The sequence below is a fragment of the Lissotriton helveticus genome, chromosome 1_1, assembly GCF_964261635.1.
Source record: "Lissotriton helveticus chromosome 1_1, aLisHel1.1, whole genome shotgun sequence".
NCBI lineage: Eukaryota > Metazoa > Chordata > Amphibia > Caudata > Salamandridae > Lissotriton > Lissotriton helveticus.
The window spans coordinates 13240332-13262035 of NC_136057.1; positions in this window are offsets into that span (position 1 = coordinate 13240332).

Consider the following 21704-nt stretch of genomic DNA (forward strand, 5'->3'; position numbering starts at 1 on the left):
TAGGAGAATGCACTTAACACTTTCAGTTAGGGTAAGGGGTCCGGGAGTGCTGTATTTTAGCCCATTTTCTTTTTATCTTATATATAAATCAATTAGATCCATGTTTAATGTAATATTGTAAAGATGTTGGTTCCCACTTTGTTGTACATGGATAATTCTGTTCCTATCTCCCATACGACCAATAACCTCAACTTTTTTATGTAGTTTAAAAAAAACTTATGGAAAATCTGGGACTAAAAATGTGTTATTCTAAATCACATACCATGACCGTAGGACCCAGAAGCACCAAGAGAAAATCCATTGTGCTAAGGTACAACAACATAGGTAATGTGGACAATTGTAGTTATTTAGGCATACAGTTGGACGATAAATTATCCTGGGACCTGTTATTGAAATCACATGCCCAATCCTCTAATACAGGTGACTTTAGCATTGATGCCTTTTCCAGGCATCTAGGCTACAAACATTGAGGGCCCCATTAGGATGACGGGCGGAAAACCACCCCGACTGCCATGGAGGCGGGAAACAACCGCCCGCCGTGACCGTGGAGAAACCGGCGGTCAAATTAGAAACAACCGCCCCAAAAAAATGACCGGAGCGGTAGCGGTCTAACAGAAAACACCCGTTGCGGGCGGTAATGTCCAAAAACCGACCACGGCGGTCGGCAACGCAGCGGAAAAGCTACATCCCCCCGCAAGCATAGCGGAGAGTCGGCAAGGGAAATTAGTATGTCCCCGATGGTCCCGCGGTATGATCCGCTGTTTCTGAATGCCGCGGTCGCATACAGGAATGAATGTGAGAGACAGAAGAAGAGCTACATCATAGCCACCGCAGCTGACAATACATGAAAAACATGGGGGACAATGCAAAAACACCGCCGCAATGCCAAACATTGCACAAACCAAAGTAGCCATGCCCCCCAAATACATAAAACACAACCAAATGAAAAGGAAATATGCCAAACAGAAACATACAAATCCCAGGACAACCCCCACAACACACCTGACAGCAACATCCCATGTGAACACACCCACACAGCAGTTTATAAAACCAGCCCCTTCATTGACCACAATCCTTTGCAACACTCCAGAAATGAAGGGCATACACCAGATCTAGCAGGGGAGGCAAGAGAGGACAACACACCCACTACCACCACCACCACCATTACACCGGCACCAACAATCCCCATCACATAAAACACCTCACACAAAAACACCACACCCACCACCCACACCCCTGCGCCCACAAACACTTCAAACACCACATGGCATCACAGAAAATGCCTAAATTCACAGAGAGTGAGTGGACAGTCATGGTAAATGAGATAGTCTGAGTGGAACCACAACTATTTGGTAGCCTGGTCCAACAGACACCATTTGCCACAAGGACTCAAACGTGGGAAAGGTTAGTACAAAGGGTCAATGCAGTAGGGTCCACCGCACAATCCAAGAAGGAGATCATGAAGCACTGGCATGATCTCAAGAGGGTTGTCAAAGAGAGGAGGAGCAAGAACTGGGAGCTGGCTAACCGGACTGGCAGTGGCCCTCCCATACTACACAAAACATTCACACCATGGGAGGAGAAGGTGCTTGCCATACTGCATCCTGAGAGTCTCACAGGAGTATCCAGGGGAGTGGAGGCAGGTAAGTACAAACAAATGTCAACCAACACACTGATATGTACTGTTTTACACATCCAAAAACACACACCACACCAGACAAATCACATCCATCTGCACCACACACCCACAAAAACCTGTCTCACAGATCCAACAGACACAGACATGTATCGTAAACGTAGCTAGCCATATAACCATGGGAGCATGAGCACAGTCAGCCTGCACTACTACTCCCACCATACCCCCTGTCCCATACCCCAGCAGGATGGGGCCCTCTCCCACACCACCCAGAAGCACCTGGAAGCCATTGCATTGTTCACCCTCATCTTATAGGTAGGTAGCCATCTTGCTGAAGAGGCCTGTATGTGGGAGGGAGGCCTGTACTCCAACTCCCACCATGTTCCCTGTCCCACACCCCAGCAGCATGGAGCACTCCCTCCCACCCATGAAGCCATTGCATCGTTCACCAAACAAACTTACAGGTAGGTAGCCATTTTCACTGGGAGGTTTGTCTCTGGGAGGGAGGCTTGCACTTCTACTTCCACCATGCCCCCTGTCCCACACCCCAGCAGCATGGAGCACTCCCCCCACACCACCCAGAAACACCTGGAAGTCATTGCATTCATCACCCTCACCATACAGGTAGGTAGCCATCTTCCCTGGGCTGGCTGTTTGTGGGTGGGAGACCTGCATCACTACACACAGCACCAATTGCATGCAATGCATTGATACCTGACACCTACGAGTAATTTATGTACCTCTGCATCATATAATGAGGCAAAGTATTGGACTTACAAAAATAGTGAAGATCAGTCAATTGTGTAGTGTACAGACAGTGGATGACACACAGCTAACAGAATTGTTGCACAGTGCACAACACTGACCATTCCCCATCTAATCCACAGGTGACCAAGAACTCACACCTGAGGACGACAACAACGTCCAGCAGAGCCAGTCTCCACCCCCGGTACATGGACTCTCGGATGTAAACTCCCAGAATTCTCTGGATGATGAGCTCCAAACCGGCCCATCTGGTGTGCCCGGGAGCAACAGGTCCCAGGCCCCCATCCTCCTCACCACCACGTCTGCTGCAACAACAACTGCACAGCAGACCCCTGCAGTTGCAGCCTGTGCCTCCACCACCACCACCACCACCACCACCAGTGCCACCTGCAGCACCTTCCCTGTCCCAAGGGATGACCACCCCACACCAACAACTGTGGACGGCAGGGAGAGTGTGCGTGGACCCATAGTGGTGAGGCGACAGGTCCATGGCAGCAGGGCAGTTGGGAGGGCCAGGATCAGCCCCAGACCTGAGGAGGTTCGGACACCATCCCTGGACCACTTCTCCAGAGTCATCGGGGCCTACGAACAGGTCCAGGGACATAGTAGCCGGTCTGAAGAACTATTACCCGAGCTCATACTGCTGATGAGGTCCATCGACGCCCACCTTGGACAAATGGTGGACCTCATGGGCCAGCAAGGTACATTACTAAGGGACAGGCCTGTGTCCCAAACAACACCTCCACCCCCCTCTATTGTGCTGCAGGATGACAGTGCACCATCCTCCCCTGCGGCCACAGAGAGGGGTGAGTCTTCAGATGCCGCTGGCCATGCAGCAGGAGCCCTCGGCCAAGCGACCAAGGGGGCATCCAAAGAAGAGCCTGGGAGTCTCTGGAGGCAAAGCACCAGCCAAATGCCAGTCACTGAGCCAGCCCTGATGGCAACCCTCTTCCCCACTGCAAGACTGTTTGGACTGTCCTTTCCCACACTTCCCTGTGAATGGCACATGTCTGTTGGACTGGGTCACCACATCAATGTGGTGTCTATTCTTTCATCACATTTACCATGACTGTCAACTCACTGCTCCATTACCACCTTCATGTAAATCTGCCCACACCCCTCACATGTCAACTTTGTAAATAAAATACCTTACACACTGCAATTGGTTCAGCTTTGTCTTTAGTGTAATATTTACAGTGTTCAAAATGTCCATAATGTATCCAAAATATGTACAGTATGTAGGCCTGGATAATTTCAACTTTTTGGAAAACAAGGGGGACCCATAAAATGGCAAAGGACCATGGGTATATACTACTTCAAGAAACAAAGGTCCTGAGCAAACTCAACAAATTACAAACACAAACGATATATAGAACACAATGGTACCTATATAGTTCTCCTGTCCAGCCGGACCAGGAATTTATTGTTAATGAATAACACAATAAAGTGAGATATAAAACAGTGATCATGAAAGGTAGGGCACAGTCCTGTGCCGTACTGGAAAGTTAGGGACAGAGTGATAAGAAAGGTAAAAAGGAGAAATTAAACAGGCAAAGAAACAGAGCAGCCTGGACACTTGTTATATCAGTGCAAATAGTGTTCTCAAGAGTAGAACATACACAGTATCTACACAGTGGTTTACATGTATGTCTACTTGTAAAAGTCGACGACATTTCGATCCATTTGCTCTAATTTGAAAGGATCATCTTCAGGACTACAAATCACATTAATTTGCCTCAGTTACATAATACGACCTGTTTGGAAGGAAACAGGAGGAAGGAAGAAGAAAAACCGTTTTCTTTAGAGAGTCATAAAGTAGTCAGCATTTTAGTCGCTTTAACACACGGTAACAGTATTCGGAACCGCAGTGACAGTTTTAGCCCTGTGCAGTGGTACGAGTGTTAATTCGTAATATCCAGTTTGATTCAAGTTTGTGAGGGCAGTGTCAGTGGGAGGCAGTGTTGGCGAGGTGAGGGTTCACCGTGCGTCTAAGTGGCCGAGCTAGGCAGAAAGCTGTCGTATTTGTTATAGTGTGATCATAAAAGCAGGGATGTGGGATAGTCATATTGTGAAAATATAGTGCTCATCGGAATAAAGTTGCTGGTCGAAATAAGCCGTTGCGAGTAACGATGTGAAGCTTACCTCGCTTTGGAGATGGAAAAACGTTGATGCACGCATTTTCCGGTTTAGGGCAGTCACGGGTTATACTGCAGAGTAAGTAGGAACGGAGTGTTTGATTGCACAATTACGCTGTAGGGGCGAAAAGGAGTTTTAGCCACGAGGCAGTTACTGGCATGCAGCTATGTGGGACATGTGAATATGAATATCTTACCAGGTGAAATTTCAGTCTGCAGTTACTGAGTTAAGAGTTAAATGTCCTCTCGGACGATTTCCTGGATGGGAGACTCCGCTGTACAATTGGGAGAGATAAAGGTTTGTTACAACCAACGGACCACAGGCGGGGCGGTGTGTGGGCAGTCTGGGCCATAACATCGGGGGTGAGGAGCTTACCAATTATGTTGATTTAGGAGTTTGAAGCAAGGTCCGTGGCAATCCGACGGGATGCACTTGCCAGTTGATCCGCTTGTGGACTTACTCGGCAGCCATCTTAAAAAGCCTCGAGTTCGTGGTCAGGTGACCCTGAACCTTGGTCACGTGCTGGGGATAGGAACATGTCTATCCATCGCGACACCGAACCGCGGCGGACATCTTGGAGTGGTGAGGCTATGCCCGAACGGCAGTGAGAAGTGAGGAGGTGATTGTTAAAATACGGCGCAAGTGCGTGAGAAAGAGTTAGTGACATAAAACTATTTTACAGATTGCAACCCAGATTAAAAATTTACATATTCATAATCTCGAGGGCCAAATTGTGGTGGGACGGGGCAGGCATGTTACATTGTTGGTTTTCGGATCACAATAAGGTAGTCCAGTCCTCGCTCCTATTGAGACCTGTCCGTATAGTATCAAATTGAATTATACTCTTGAGTTCTTCCCGATTAAGGAGTTGGGCAGGTTGCCACCTCTCTGTGGCAGTTTGACGACTTTCAGAATTGTCCACCTGATATCATCCTCATTGTGGTTCTGTTCTGTAAAATGTTCCACCAAGGGTGCAATGGGAGTCCTGCATCTGATCCGACTCCTATGTTGGCAGATGCGGGTCTTTGCTTTCTGCGTGGTCTGTCCCACATACATTTTAGGACAGGGGCACAGTATGGCATAAATAACATTGTGAGAGTTACAGTTGGAAAAAGATTTTAACTCAACATTGACGCCATTGTGATCAAAATTTCGTGTCTCAATTGTGTACCCACAAACATTGCATCCACCACATTTCACATGACCCAGCAGCGGAGGGAGATTCCAATTTGCGTCAATCGTTGTTCTAGTGGCAGGGAGCGCTGCTCTGACCAGGTGGTCCTTGAGGTTCTTACTTTTACGGAAAGCAAAGATTGGTTTCTCTAAACTGATGGGGCCTGCATTGGTCGTCGGCCAGTGCCTCAGGATAGATTTTCTGATCTTGTTTGATACAGGTGAGAAGGTAGTGACACAGGCTATTCTTTCTGTTTGGTCACGTACCTTCGGGGTTAATAAGGCCTCCCTTGGACAGTACCAACCCCTTTTGAGTGCATTTTTGACTAGTCTCCTAGGGTACCCACGGTTTTTAGGTTTATTTGATAGAATGGTGGTTTCCCTGGAGTAGTCAGTTTTACAAGAACAGTTACGTCTGATCCGTAAAAATTGCGAATAGGGTAGAGAATCTTTTAATGCCCTGGGGTGATTGCTGTCATAGCTAAGGAGCGTATTACGCTCCGTGGGTTTTCTGAAAAGTCGTGTGAGTAATTCACCCTCTTTATGATAGATTGTGAGGTCCAAAAATGCAATCTCTGATTCATCATGCAAGAGTGTGAAATGAAGATCAGCACAGTTGTTATCCAGCCAGTGCACGAACTGCTGCAGCGCCGCGATGTCCATGTTCCATATGAGGAAAATGTCATCGATATAGCGCCGCCACAGTCCGATGCCTGAGTGGAAAGGGTTAGAGTCTGACAAAATTGCGCTAGTTTCTAGTTCGTCCATGACGAGGATAGCCAGGTTGGGGGCAAAAATAGCCCCCATGGATGTCCCCTTTATCTGTTGGTAAAAGACACTGTCAAAGGTGAAAAAAATTCCTTGTTAGACATAGCTCCAACAGTTGGAGGATGAAAAGAGTGGGGATTTTTTGTGGCCGTGGGCGTGAGTCAAGTTTTTTCTGAATCACTAGTAGAGCTGCTGTTTGAGGGATGTTGGTATATAGCGACTCTACATCTAGAGTGCACAATGTGCTAACCAGTGGATCAAAGGGGTAATGCTCAACAAGGTTTACCATAGACATGGTGTCCCTGACGTAGCAAGCGGTACCTGGCACAAAATCTTTTATAAAAAAGTCAACAAAGGCCCCTAATGGCTCTAAAACTGAGCCGCAGGCAGACACAATGGGTCTGCCCGGGGGGTTAGTAGTACTTTTGTGCACTTTTGGGAGAGTGTATATGACAGGTAGGCGTGGAGATTTTACATTTAGGAAATTAAATTCCTTCTTACTCAAGTAACCTTCAGTGCATGCCTCGGATGTAATTCTGAGTATAGTCTCCTGAAGGTCCTTGGTGGGGTTCCCTGCCAGTCTTTGGTAATGGTCGGTGTTGGCTAGTTGTCGTAGTATTTCGCCTTTGTAAGAGTTAATGTTTTGAAGGACAATTCCCCCGCCCTTGTCTGCACTTTTTATTATTAGTGAAGGATTGTTCTTTAGTGTGCTCATGGCATCCTTCTCTTGGCGGGAAATATTGTAGGGAATGAATAATTTTTTCTTTTCTAGCGCTTGAAGGTCATTTTGAACTAGTTTTTCGAAGGTTACAATCTCGGAAGGGACCATGCTCGCAGAAGGTAGGAATGTAGATGGAGGACGAAATGGTGTATTGGGATGGCTAGTCGGTGGAGGATGGAGCTGAAAAAAGGCCTTTAGGCGGACTAACCTGAAGAATCTTAATAGCTCCGTCTGGAGGTCCATAAAATTGGGGCGGATTGTGGAGACAAAAGAAAGCCCTTTCTTTAGGAGTTCGAGCTCGGAGTTTACCAGGTTGTGAGTTGAGAGGTTGAAGATTGGAATGATTTCAGGTGTAGGAGTGATAGGAACCAACGTGGAAAATACCTACCCCTACCTTAAAAAGGATTTTTATACCAATAGAGCATACTCCAATCCCCAGCATAACAGACCTTGGGGTCGTTACAACAAACGCCAAACCTTAGTAGGATTCTCTGACAAATCTGCGGAATCCTCGGAGAACTCAGACCCCGACGAGGGGGCCAGTAACTCAAGAGGTGGCGGCAGAGGACAACACAATTTTTTAGGCAGAGGCCAGCAGCACACTCCACAGAGAGGCAGGGTAAAAAAGCCCCAGAGATGGGTCAATCCACCTGGAGAGCGCAGGACGAGGAACAATTTTTACCAATGGTAATCCCCACTGAAATACCAGATCCAATGGGGTTGGTTCCTATCACTCCTACACCTGAAATCATTCCAATCTTCAACCTCTCAACTCACAACCTGGTAAACTCCGAGCTCGAACTCCTAAAGAAAGGGCTTTCTTTTGTCTCCACAATCCGCCCCAATTTTATGGACCTCCAGACGGAGCTATTAAGATTCTTCAGGTTAGTCCGCCTAAAGGCCTTTTTTCAGCTCCATCCTCCACTGACTAGCCATCCCAATACACCATTTCATCCTCCATCTACATTCCTACCTTCTGCGAGCATGGTCCCTTCCGAGATTGTAACCTTCGAAAAACTAGTTCAAAATGACCTTCAAGGGCTAGAAAAGAAAAAATTATTCATTCCCTACAATATTTCCCGCCAAGAGAAGGATGCCATGAGCACACTAAAGAACAATCCTTCACTAATAATAAAAAGTGCAGACAAGGGCGGGGGAATTGTCCTTCAAAACATTAACTCTTACAAAGGCGAAATCCTACGACAACTAGCCAACACCGACCATTACCAAAGACTGGCAGGGAACCCCACCAAGGACCTTCAGGAGACTATACTCAGAATTACATCTGAGGCATGCACTGAAGGTTACTTGAGTAAGAAGGAATTTAATGTCCTAAATGTAAAATCTCCACGCCTACCTGTCATATACACTCTCCCAAAAGTGCACAAAAGTACTACTAACCCCCCGGGCAGACCCATTGTGTCTGCCTGCGGCTCAGTTTTAGAGCCATTAGGGGCCTTTGTTGACTTTTTTATAAAAGATTTTGTGCCAGGTACCGCTTGCTACATCAGGGACACCATGTCTATGGTAAACCTTGTTGAGCATTACCCCTTTGATCCACTGTTAGCACATTGTGCACTCTAGATGTAGAGTCGCTATATACCAACATCCCTCAAACAGCAGCTCTACTAGTGATTCAGAAAAAACTTGACTCACGCCCACGGCAACAAAAAATCCCCACTCTTTTCATCCTCCAACTGTTGGAGCTATGTCTAACAAGGAATTTTTTCACCTTTGACAGTGTCTTTTACCAACATATAAAGGGGACATCCATGGGGGCTATTTTTGCCCCCAACCTGGCTATCCTCTTCATGGACGAACTAGAAACTAGCGCAATTTTGTCAGACTCTAACCCTTTCCACTCAGGCATCGGACTGTGGCGGCGCTATATCGATGACATTTTCCTCATATGGGACATGGACATCGCGGCGCTGCAGCAGTTCGTGCACTGGCTGGATAACAACTGTGCTGATCTTCATTTCACACTCTCGCATGATGAATCAGAGATTGCATTTTTGGACCTCACAATCTATCATAAAGAGGGTGAATTACTCACACGACTTTTCAGAAAACCCACGGAGCGTAATACGCTCCTTAGCTATGACAGCAATCACCCCAGGCCATTAAAAGATTCTCTACCCTATTCGCAATTTTTTACGGATCAGACGTAACTGTTCTTGTAAAACTGACTACTTCAGGGAAGCCACCATTCTATCAAATAAACCTAAAAACCGTGGGTACCCTAGGAGACTAGTCAAAAATGCACTCAAAAGGGGATGGTACTGTCCAAGGGAGGCCTTATTAACCCCGAAGGTACGTGACCAAACAGAAAGAATAGCCTGTGTCACTACCTTCTCACCTGTATCAAACAAGATCAGAAAATCTATCCTGAGGCACTGGCCGACGATCAATGCAGGCCCTATCAGTTTAGAGAAACCAATCTTTGATTTCCGCAAAAGTAAGAACCTCAAGGACCACCTGGTCAGAGCAGCGCTCCCTGCCCCTGCCACTAGAACAACGATTGACGCAAATTGGAATCTCCCTCCGCTGCTGGGTCATGTGAAATGTGGTGGATGCAATGTTTGTGGGTACACAATTGAGACACGAAATTTTTATCACAATGGCGTCAATGTTGAGTTAAAATCTTTTTCCAACTGTAACTCTCACAATGTTATTCATGCCATACTGTGCCCCTGTCCTAAAATGTATGTGGGACAGACCACGCAGAAAGCAAAGACCCGCATCTGCCAACATAGGAGTCGGATCAGATGCAGGACTACCATTGCACCCTTGGTGGAACATTTTACAGAACAGAACCACAATGAGGATGATATCAGGTGGACAATTCTGAAAGTCGTCAAACTGCCACAGAGAGGTGGCAACCTGGCCCAACTCCTTAATCGGGAAGAACTCAAGAGTATAATTCAATTTGATACTATACGGACAGGTCTCAATAGGAGCGAGGGCTGCACTACCTTATTGTGATCCGAAAACCAACAATGTAACATGCCTGCCCCGTCCCACCACAATTTGGCCCTCGAGATTATGAATATGTAATTTTTTAATCTGGGTTGCAATCTGTAAAATAGTTTTATGTCACTAACTCTTTCTCACGCACTTGCGCCGTATTTTAACAATCACCTCCTCACTTCTCACTGCCGTTCGGGCATAGCCTCACCACTCCAAGATGTCCGCCGCAGTTCGGTGTCGCGATGGATAGACATGTTCCTATCCCCAGCACGTGACCAAGGTTCAGGGTCACCTGACCACGAACTCGAGGCTTTTTAAGATGGCTGCCGAGTAAGTAACGGCTCGAAGACGGAACTGATGCTGCTGGGGAACTCATCACCTTCTTTATCTCCCAGCAGCTGGCTCAGTTGTTTGGGACCCGCGCCCACCCCTAAGCAGGATATCAAGAGCCTCGGGTGTGGCTTGAGCAGGACCTCTCCTTTAAAACTCACGCGAAAAAGACCTCAGGCGTGTGTTTTGGCCTGCTCCGCTCAGCCCGTAAAATCTTGCCTCTACTGCCAGCAGCCTCTAGGAGGTTACTTATTCAGGGGCTTATCATCTCGCGGTTGGACTTTAGTAATGCCTTGTTTCTGGGTGCCCCGGAAGGTACACTAAATAAACTGCAGCAGGTGCAGAATGCGGCCGCTAGGCTTCTGTTGGACGTCCCGAGGCGTCTGTCTGCTCGCCCTGCACTGAAGGCGCTACATTGACTTCCCGTTAGGGAGAGGGTTAAATTTAAGTCACTTTGTATAGCCCACAAACTTTTACAGGGGAAAGGGCCACCTATCCTTGAGGATATGGTCCAATCCTATAAGGCCCCCTGCTCTCTCCGCTCCGACCATCAACACCTGCTGCAGGTTCTGAGGGTGAGGAAAGAAAGATCTGGTGGACGTAGATTCTCCATAAAGGTGGCCACCCTGTGGAATTCCCTCCCTCTGTACCTGCGTTCGGAAGCAAGTTTTTTACGTTTTCGTAAACTTCTGAAAACTTTTTTGTTCCCCGCCTGATTTCTGGTGCTGATGTGACGCTGCTATTCTCTGGATAAGCGCGGGGATGCCTTATGGTAACCAGGCGCTATATTAAAACTCGTAATAATAATAATAATAATAATAATAAGTCCACAAGCGGATCAACTGGCAAGTGCATCCCGTCGGATTGCCACGGACCTTGCTTCAAACTCCTAAATCAACATAATTGGTAAGCTCCTCACCCCCGATGTTATGGCCCAGACTGCCCACACACCGCCCCACCTGTGGTCCGTTGGTTGTAACAAACCTTTATCTCTCCCAATTGTACAGCGTAGTCTCCCATCCAGGAAATCGTCCGAGAGGACATTTAACTCTTAACTCAGTAACTGCAGACTGAAATTTCACCTGGTAAGATATTCATATTCACATGTCCCACATAGCTGCATGCCAGTAACTGCCTTGTGGCTAAAACTCCTTTTCGCCCCTACAGCGTAATTGTGCAATCAAACACTCCGTTCCTACTTACTCTGCAGTATAACCCGTGACTGCCCTAAACCGGAAATTGCGTGCATCAAAGTTTTTCCGCCTCCAAAGCGAGGTAAGCTTCACATCGTTACTCGCAACGGCTTATTTCGACCAGCAACTTTATTCCGATGAGCAATATATTTTCACAATATGACTATCCCACATCCCTGCTTTTATGATCACACTATAACAAATACGACAGCTTTCTGCCTAGCTCGGCCACTTTGACGCACGGTGAAACCTCACCTCGCCAACACTGCCTCCCACTGACACTGCCCTCACAAACTTGAATCAAACGGGATATTACAAATTAACACTCGTACCACTGCACAGGGCTAAAACTGTCACTGCGGTTCCGAATACTGTTACCGTGTGTTAAAGCGACTAAAATGCTGACTACTTTATGACTCTCTAAAGAAAACGGTTTTTCTTCTTCCTTCCTCCTGTTTCCTTCCAAACAGGCGTATTATGTAACTGAGGCAAATTAATGTGATTTGTAGTCCTGAAGATGATCCTTTCAAATTAGAGCAAATGGATCGAAACGTCGTCGACTTTTACAAGTAGACATACATGTAAACCACTGTGTAGATACTGTGTATGTTCTACTCTGGAGAACACTATTTGCACTGATATAACAAGTGTCCAGGCTGCTCTGTTTCTTTGCCTGTTTAATTTCTCCTTTTTACCTTTCTTATCACTCTGTCCCTAACTTTCCAGTGCGGCACAGGACTGTGCCCTACCTTTCATGATCACTTTTTTATATCTCACTTTATTGAGTTATTCATTTTCAATACATTCCTGGTCCGGCTGGACAGGAGAACTATATAGGTACCATTGTGTTCTATATATCGTATGTGTTTGTAATTTGTTGAGTTTGCTCAGGACCTTTGTTTCTTGAAGCTGCATAATTTCAAGGCACCTAGGGAGACACATCAGAACAACAGTCACTGCTGTGAGTGTGGCAACACAGACATTACACTACACCAACCATCTACATAAGACAACAGGCAGACAACACAATGTGCAACAAGTGCCCACACACAGGTGACTTTACATGTGACTGTCTGTACCATCCGCACATAGCCCTTCACGACAACAGTAATCATACCAGGCAATGTACAAGTTGTATCTCGTCACCCACCTTCAAGTGAAGTAGAGGGTGATGAGCTGTTGACGCATGTCAACTCCTTCCTCCTCTCCACTGCCCTCATCACTGGACTCAGGTCCTTGGGCAGGCGGGGGCCTTCGGTCCTCATCATCATCCAGGAGCAGGGGAATACCCTTGTGAATGACCATGTTGTGGAACATACAGCATGCCACAAAGATCTTACAGACCTTCCCAGGCAAGAATGACAGTGCACCTCCAGTTTTGTCAAGGCAGCAGAATCTTGACTTGAGCAGGCCAAAAGTCCGCTCAATGACACGACGGGTCCTGCCATGGGCCTCATTGTACCTGATATCAGCCGGGGTCCTGGGATTACGTAGTGGGCTCTACAGCCATGGACGGCTGGGATATGCAGTGTCACCTAAGAATGACAAACACACATTGTAATGTTGCACAGGCAGAGGGCAGCAGGTCACACACACAGCATGCCATATTACTAGGCATACTCACCCACAATCCAAACACGCTCGGGAAACAGATTTGCCATCATTCAGGGCACAATGCTGTTCCTCAGGATGTACGAGTCATGGGCCGAGCCGGGGAATATGGCACACACATGTCAAATGGTCATGTCTGCCAGGCACACCACCTGCAGATTGATCGAGTGATAATGTTTTCGATTGCGAAAAATGTGCTCACTCGCCTGTGGTGGCACCAGACCGACATGTGTGCAATCAATGGCACCAACAACATGGGGATGTTTCCAAGCGGATAGAAGTCTCCCTTCACACTGGCCAACTCTGCTCCCCTGGGGAAATGTATGTATCTGTCCTTATAGATCATCATGGCTGCAAGAACATCCCTCAGCACCAGGCTAAACATGGGTTGAGACATCCCAGCAGCACTGGCCACGGTCTCCTGGAAGGAACCAGTTGCACAAAAATAGAGGGCTGCCATCACTTTGTACATTGGTGTGAAAGCTGTTGGGTAGTGGCGACGAGGCTGCAGGTGGGGCACCAACAGATCACAAAGGGTCTTCAGGGTAGGTCTGTCGAGGCCGAATTTGCGAATGATCACAACATCCTCCATGTCCTCCAGCAGTGTCAAGTGACGTATGAGATTAAGCCTCCTCCTATTTGAGATGAAAATGGACACATGTCAATGACAACCATCATGAGATGGCCACTGCACATCCTGGTAAGTATGTCACGGAAAACAAAGACTGCCCTGAGAAATGCGTGACACACCAGGTTACATGGGTGGACGTTTGAGCCACACAGAGGGCACACCTCTCTATTTACCATACACAAGTGCCTCAAACAACACATAGGTCAATGTGAAGGCACACATACTAAACCCCACATTTCACATATGCACTCCTTGCAGCGTACCACCAGCCAATGTGTGTAAAATGAACATGATTGTATCATACTCATCTGCTGTACTTGTACTCAATGCATCATGAAAACTTGGCACACATCCACAACGCAATAATCACAGTAGTGGGCGAACTGTCAATTGTGTGCATGAGCAGATATAAAAGCACAAGTAAGTAATAACATCATACAGTGAGACAAGCCTTGCCACGTTCATCACTGACCCACAACACATTGATTAGTGTACACATTGTTGAGTCCACTTCAACACTGCCATGCATCATCAGCCATCAAATGCATAATTGACATGGTAGGGACTACAGACCAATGTACGTCGCACATACGCAACCATGGCACGTGCGGGCACCTGTGGATTCAATGGAATAATGGCATTGTGTACATAATGATATGCCCTTCACCATGTTGCTATTGTGTACTGTTGAACTGTTCCCGATGGACATTGCCATTGCATGCCACCCTACTTGTGGTAGCTACCGCCTGGCCCCGGTGGTGTGTGGCCAGCACCACCCCTTACACAAGTGCGGTAGTCATTGGCATGGAGACATGAGAAGATGGCGGTGGGCATGCTCCGCCACCCTACTCGGGGTAGCTACCGCCTGGCCCCGGCGGTGTGTCACCAGCACCACCCCTTACACAATTGTGGTAGTCATTGCCATGGAGACATGAGAAGATGGCGGTGGGCATGCTCAGCCACCCTACTCGCAGAAGCTACCGCCTGGCCCCAGCGGTGGTTCCATGTTTAAATATCGATTACAAAAATATAGTTTACAAAAATATAGATCTAAAAATATCGATTACAAAAATATCGACTCCCTATACTTAAACAGGTAAGTACAATAATATCGACTCAAAAATATAGATGTAAAAAATATCGACTTTAAAAAATGTTATAACTTAAATTAAATAATTAAATATTTTAATATTATTAACAAAATAAATTACATTACATTTATATTTTAACTATTTATAACAAATAAACTTAATTTAATCAATATAAACTTAATAAATGTGTACATATACATATATTTTCTTAAATACATTTTATTATTATCTTTATTTAATTTATAAACTTTAATAATTATATAAAAATAAAATAAATACATATATAAACATTTTGAATAAAATAAAATGTTATATATTTAATTAACACATAAAAGTATTTAAAAAATATTAATACATACATTTAATAACAAAATTAAAACATTAGTAGTTAAAACATTTGATAGCGAAGGGGTAAAAATTACTATTCCCACTCCAAAGGGTGCAACAGTAGGGAAAGCGCTGGATAGCGTAGGGGTAAAAATTACTATTCCCACTCCAGAGGGTGCAACAGTAGGGAAAGCGTTGGATAGCGTTAGGGTAAAAAATACTATTTCCACTCCAAAGGGTGCAACAGTAGGGAAAGCGCTGGATAGCGTAGGGGTAAAAATTACTATTCCCACACCAGAGGGTGCAACAGTAGGGAAAGCATTGGATAGCGTAGGGGTAAAAATTACTATTCCCACTCCAGAGTGTGCAACAGTAGGGAAAGCGTTGGATAGCGTAGGGGTAAAAATTACTATTCCAACTCCAGTGAGTGCAACAGTAGGGAAAGCGTTGGATAGCGTATGGGTACAAATTACTATTCCCACTCCAGAGTGTGCAACAGTAGGGAAAACGTTGGATAGCGTAGGGGTAAAAATTACTATTCCAACTCCAGTGAGTGCAACAGTAGGGTAAGTGTTGGATAGCGTAGAGGTAAAAATTACTATTCCCACTCCAAAGGGTGCAACAGTAGGGAAAGCGCTGGATAGCGTAGGGGTAAAAATTACTATTCCCACTCCAAAGGTACCAACAGTAGGGAAAGCGTTGGATAGCGTAGGAGTAAAAATTACTATTCCCACTCCAGAGGGTGCAACAGTAGGGAAAGCATTGGATAGCGTAGGGGTAAAAATTACTATTCCCACTCCAAAGGGTGCAACAGTAGGGAAAGCGTTGGATAGCGTAGGGGTAAAAATTACTATTCCCACACCAGTGAGTGCAACAGTAGGGAAAGCGTTGGATAGCGTAGGGGTAAAAATTACTATTCCCACTCCAGAGAGTGCAACATCAGGGAAAGCGTTGGATAGAGTAGGGGTGAAAATTACTATTCCCACTCCACAGGGTACAACAGTAGGGAAAGCGCTGGAACCCAAAACAATAAAAAACACAAACTATCAATTTTTTTATTAAATTTAATTTCCAATATAAACATAATTAATATATACATTTAAATATATTATTATTAACAAAGATAATAAAAAGATATTTAATTACACATTATTTAACACTATAATATCCACCGCACACCTAAAATTAATTACACAATTACATTTAATATTTACTAATTAATTAATGAAAATTAAAGTATTTTTAAATGAATTAATTAATTATTTAATTGACAGCTTTCAGACCATATACACTTATAAACACCACAACACATACCTAAAATTAATTAAACATTTACAATTAATAATTACAAATTAATTAATGGTAATTAATTTATAAAATATTTAATAATTAATCAATAATATTTTAATTACTTCACACCATTTACACATATAAACTTCACTACACACGCCTAACATTAATTAAACAATTAACATAATTAATTAACATAATTAATTAATTAACATAATTAATTAATAATTGGCTAATTGAAATTAATTAACAAATAATTATTAAACAATTATTAATAAATTAACATATTAATTAATGAATTAATTTTATATATTTAAATTACTTCCCACCCTATTCCCCTATAAACCCACAACCCGCTACGGAACTAATAACACAAAATTCAACATAATATACATTAATAACTAATATAATCCTACAACATATAATAAAATGACAAACAATTCTCATTAAAAACACTAAAATACATAACATTTATTTAAAAATCGATATTTTTGTCAACTATAATTTTGTAAACGATATTTATTACAACTATAGTTTAGTTATCGATATTCCCGGTCCGAATTTTTGTCCTCCTTTGTGTCATTGATGGAACCATTGGCAATTGATGATACATTTATTGCCCTGGGAGATGTAAACTTCCATTTAGATAAAAAGGAAGACTCTGAAACCGCATCCCTATTAGCTGACTGTGAAATGCTGGGTTTAACACAACTCATAAAGGTACCTACACATGAGGCAGGACATACATTAGATGGCATTTTTTCTAACATTAATGAGATTGTAATACGGGAGGTTCTGCCACTCACCTGGTCAGACCACCATGCTATTCTGTGCCATATTCCTATCCATCAGGCCCCGATTACTAAAAAACCCCTTCCAATTCATGAAAAGTTTAGAGTGTGGAAGGATATTGATTATGAGATCTTTAGACAGCGGCTGATTAATTCTGGTCCCGTAATCTCGGATGACCCTATTGTAGCGCTGGAACAATATTCTGCCTGGCTGGATAATGCGATCGAAGCACATGTGCCGCTTAAATCCATTAAAAAAAATCAGAAAGTTCCCTCGGCCCCTTGGTTCACACAAGCCCTTAGAAAGCAAAAACAGATGTGTAGGACTCAAGAAAGAAATCGGCGCAGGACTTATGACAACGAAAGTAAATCTATATATAAAGAAACACTAGCTGTCTATAAGAAAATGATTCAGGAGGCAAAAAAAAATTATTATGGAGAACAAATTGAAAATTCAAAAAATTCTAATAGACAATTGTATGAGGTGGTCAAATCATTGGCAGGGAAATCACCGGACTTAGGTCCTCCTCTCTCGCAAGAATTCTGTGATGCATTGGCAAATTTTTTCTACTCTAAAGTAAACGACATCTACTCAGACTTCTCAGTAACCTCTACTTTCAGTAATACCTCTTCTCCAAAAATCCTCGAATGTTCATTTGCTCAATTTAAGAACATAACAGAGGAGCAGGCAGCGGATATTATTAGGACTATAAAAACGGGCTCAGCCCTTGATCCGTGCCCTCCTAAAATCTTCCCCCCAATAACTGACCTTATTAGCAAAGTCATAACAGAGGTCTGTAACGGAATGTTCATATCAGGGGTCTTTCCGGACAAGTTAAAGAACACTTTACTGAAACCTCTTCTTAAAAAACCTGGTCTTGAAAAATCCATGCTGAAGAATTATAGACCCATTGCTAGCTTACCATTTGTGGCTAAATTAGTTGAGAAGGCCATGAATAAGCAACTGTCAGAATATATTGAGCAAAACAGTTTGCTTGACGATTCTCAATTTGGGTTTCGCAAAATGCATGGGACAGAGACAGCTCTGATCAAGGCCGCTGATGATATCAGGATCATCAGGGACCAAGGAGGTACAGCGGTTTTGGTCCTACTGGATCTGTCTGCGGCCTTTGACACGGTCAATCACTCCATCTTGATTGACCGTGTCGGAGAACTGGGCATACATTCAAGGGCCAGGGCCCTGTTAGCCTCTTTTCTCGCAGGCAGAACGCAGGCAGTAACAATAGGACCTTTTAAATCTGCAGAGCTTGCCCTACCATGTGGTGTTCCTCAAGGCTCATCCCTAAGTCCGACACTTTTTAATATCTATGTGTCGGACTTAGCTAGGGTTATTAAAAACTACCGGATGAGCCTTACCACATATGCCGACGATACCCAGTTGGTACTCGCCATTAAGAACGATGGAGAAGAGGTGGCGGCACGATTCCAGGAAGGAATGTTGGCAATCAAGGAGTGGATGGCGGGAAACTGTTTAAGACTTAACTCAGAGAAGACTGAGGTAATGATCTTTGGAAAGTTATCTCCATTGTGGTCTTCTGTCTGGTGGTCCCCCCTACTCGGTGCCTTGCCAACTCCTGTTCATAAAGTCAGGAATTTAGGAGTAATCTTTGATGAAAAGCTTAATTTTTCTAACCATGCTAACCAGATAGCATCTTCCGCATTTCACAAACTCAGACTCCTGAAAAAAATTCTACCATTTCTTCCAGATAGCGCGAAGAAAACGGTGGTGAGTTCCTTGGTCCTTTCTTCTTTGGATTACTGTAATGGATTATTTGTGAATGCTCAATCTCGGGTGGTGGCCAAATTACAACTAATCCAAAATGCGGCAGCAAGGCTACTGTCAGGCACCCCCAAATATAAATCCATTAAGCAGGTAATCAGGAGCTACCACTGGCTAACTGTAAGAAATCGGATTAGATTTAAAACTTTATGCCTGACTTTTAAGGCATTACATGGTTTTGGCTCGGTGTTCCTCAAACAGAAACTTGTTCTTTATCACCCTAACAGACCACTTAGATCGGAACATCCACTCCAGCTGACAGTGCCACGAACCAGGACTGTCTCTTGGGGTGATAGATGCTTCACTAACACCGTGGCCAGACTTTGGAATACGCTCCCGATGGCGATAAGGTCTACTTCCTCATTGTTTCAGTTTAGAAAGCTGCTCAAAACTTGGTTGTTTGACCAATAATCTTCCTATGAACTGCACCACTCTTTTGAATTTTGATAATGCTCTCATTGGGACAATGAGTTGAGCCATAGCGCCAAGACGCCTACGGGTATACGCTGCGCTTTACAAATTGTAAAAATAAATAAATAAATAAATTACTTACCTGTCAGTTGATATTCTGGTCAAACTATATTTTTGTTGTCGATATTTCTTCAAATCAATATTTCTGCGGGGATATTTATGACAGACGATACTTCTCAGTCGATATTCCTGCTCTGCACTCCCAGCGGTGTGTGTCCAGCACCACCCCTTACAGAAGTGCGGTAGTCATTAGCATGGAGACATGAGAAGATGGCGGTGGGCATGCTCCGCCATCCTCCCCGCAGTAGCTACCACCTGGCCCCGGCGGTGTGTCACTAGCACCATCCCTTACACATGTGTGGTAGTCATTGGCATGGAGACATGGGAAGATGGCGGTGGGCATGCTCTGCCACACTACTCGCAGTAGCTACCCCCTGGCGGTGTGTGTCCAGCACCACCCCTTACACAAGTGCGGTAGTCATTGGCATTCAAACATGGGAAAATGGCGGTGGGCATGCTCCACCACCCAAATCCCGGTAGCTATCGCCTGGCCCCGGCAGTGTGTCACCGCCATGGAGCATTGCCTACAGTCAATGGGAGTGATGATTGTGGTGGCATGATGCAGTTTTGAAAATCGCGGAAGGCGTGCTCCGCCACCGCGGAGGTGGTCATTGGATGCTTTTGAAAGATGCACCATCGCGGTAGTGCACCCCAGGCCCCATGCGGTGCATCACCGCCATGGAGCATTGTCTACAGCCAATGGGAGCGATGATTGCGGTGGCATGATGCAGTTTGAAAATCGCAGAAGATGTGCTATAAATCTGTGGGAGTGAGCCTCACATTTCCACTGCTCACAGAGCCTGATGCCTGAGACCCTCTCCTGCTGCTGCCTACAGAGCCTGCTGCCTGGGACCCTCTCCTGCTGCTGCTTACACAGCCTGCTGCCTGGGACCCTCTCCTGCTGCTGCCTACGGAGCCTGCTGCCTGGGACCCTCTCCTGCTGCTGCCTACCGAGCCTGCTGCCTGGGACCCCTCACCACCCACTTCCACCACAGGCGTTCCATGTCCACAGGGATGGCAAGAACAGAGAAGATCTGTGCCAGTCCATTTACAAGCGAGGAGCTGGAGGTCCTGGTGGACGTGGTGCTCGCACAGTACCCAAGGCTGTATGGTGCCCCCAATGTTGTGGTAGGTCATTGTAAAGGGATGTGTAGGGCAGGGGGGCAGACATGTAGTTGTGCTGCTGCAGTATAAGCCTGAGGGTGTGGGGTTGTGTCATACACTGACAAACATGCTGTCTCCAGGGCAAAGGAGTGTGTTTGTCACAATGTCACGGTTTTCCCTGCCTGCAGTTGTATGTCTGAGTGGAGTGTGTTACATTGTCAGACATACAGAGCCACAGGATGTTGGACATGCAGGTGTCAGGACAGTTATTGCTCGGCTGATTGTCTCTGAGTGCCTCTGTTGTCCGACTCAGTGTGAACCCAGAGGCTATGCCCCGTGCCCGCCCACCCATTCGAGATCACATCACTGCACTTACTGTGCCCTTACTCTTGTTCATTCACACTGAAATAAAAATATGCACCATCTCAGCCCTGTATAATTGCACACGACGACACTTGTGTAGATGGCTATTTTGTTGGTGAGTCCATGTCCCCGATGCCACACACATGACATACACATATGTTCACAGGACATGCTCGTTGAATACTGCCCAGTCATGCACAGAGTAATTCTACGCACAGACACAGGTCGATATGTGATGTATGTAGTGGCCAGAAATGCATAGGACTGGAGATGTGTGCAAGCCACAGAGGGGGCTCAGTACAGTCATCCTGCATGTGTGTGAGATCATCAGGGACCCTGTACACCCTCATAAATGCATGCAATCACATCTGCTTGGCCCATGCAGAGTGCCCTTGTGAGGTGTACCCCAGTTTGGGATGGAGGGAGATTACATTTGGTAATGAGTCTGTGTCTTGCTACTGTACTGATAGAT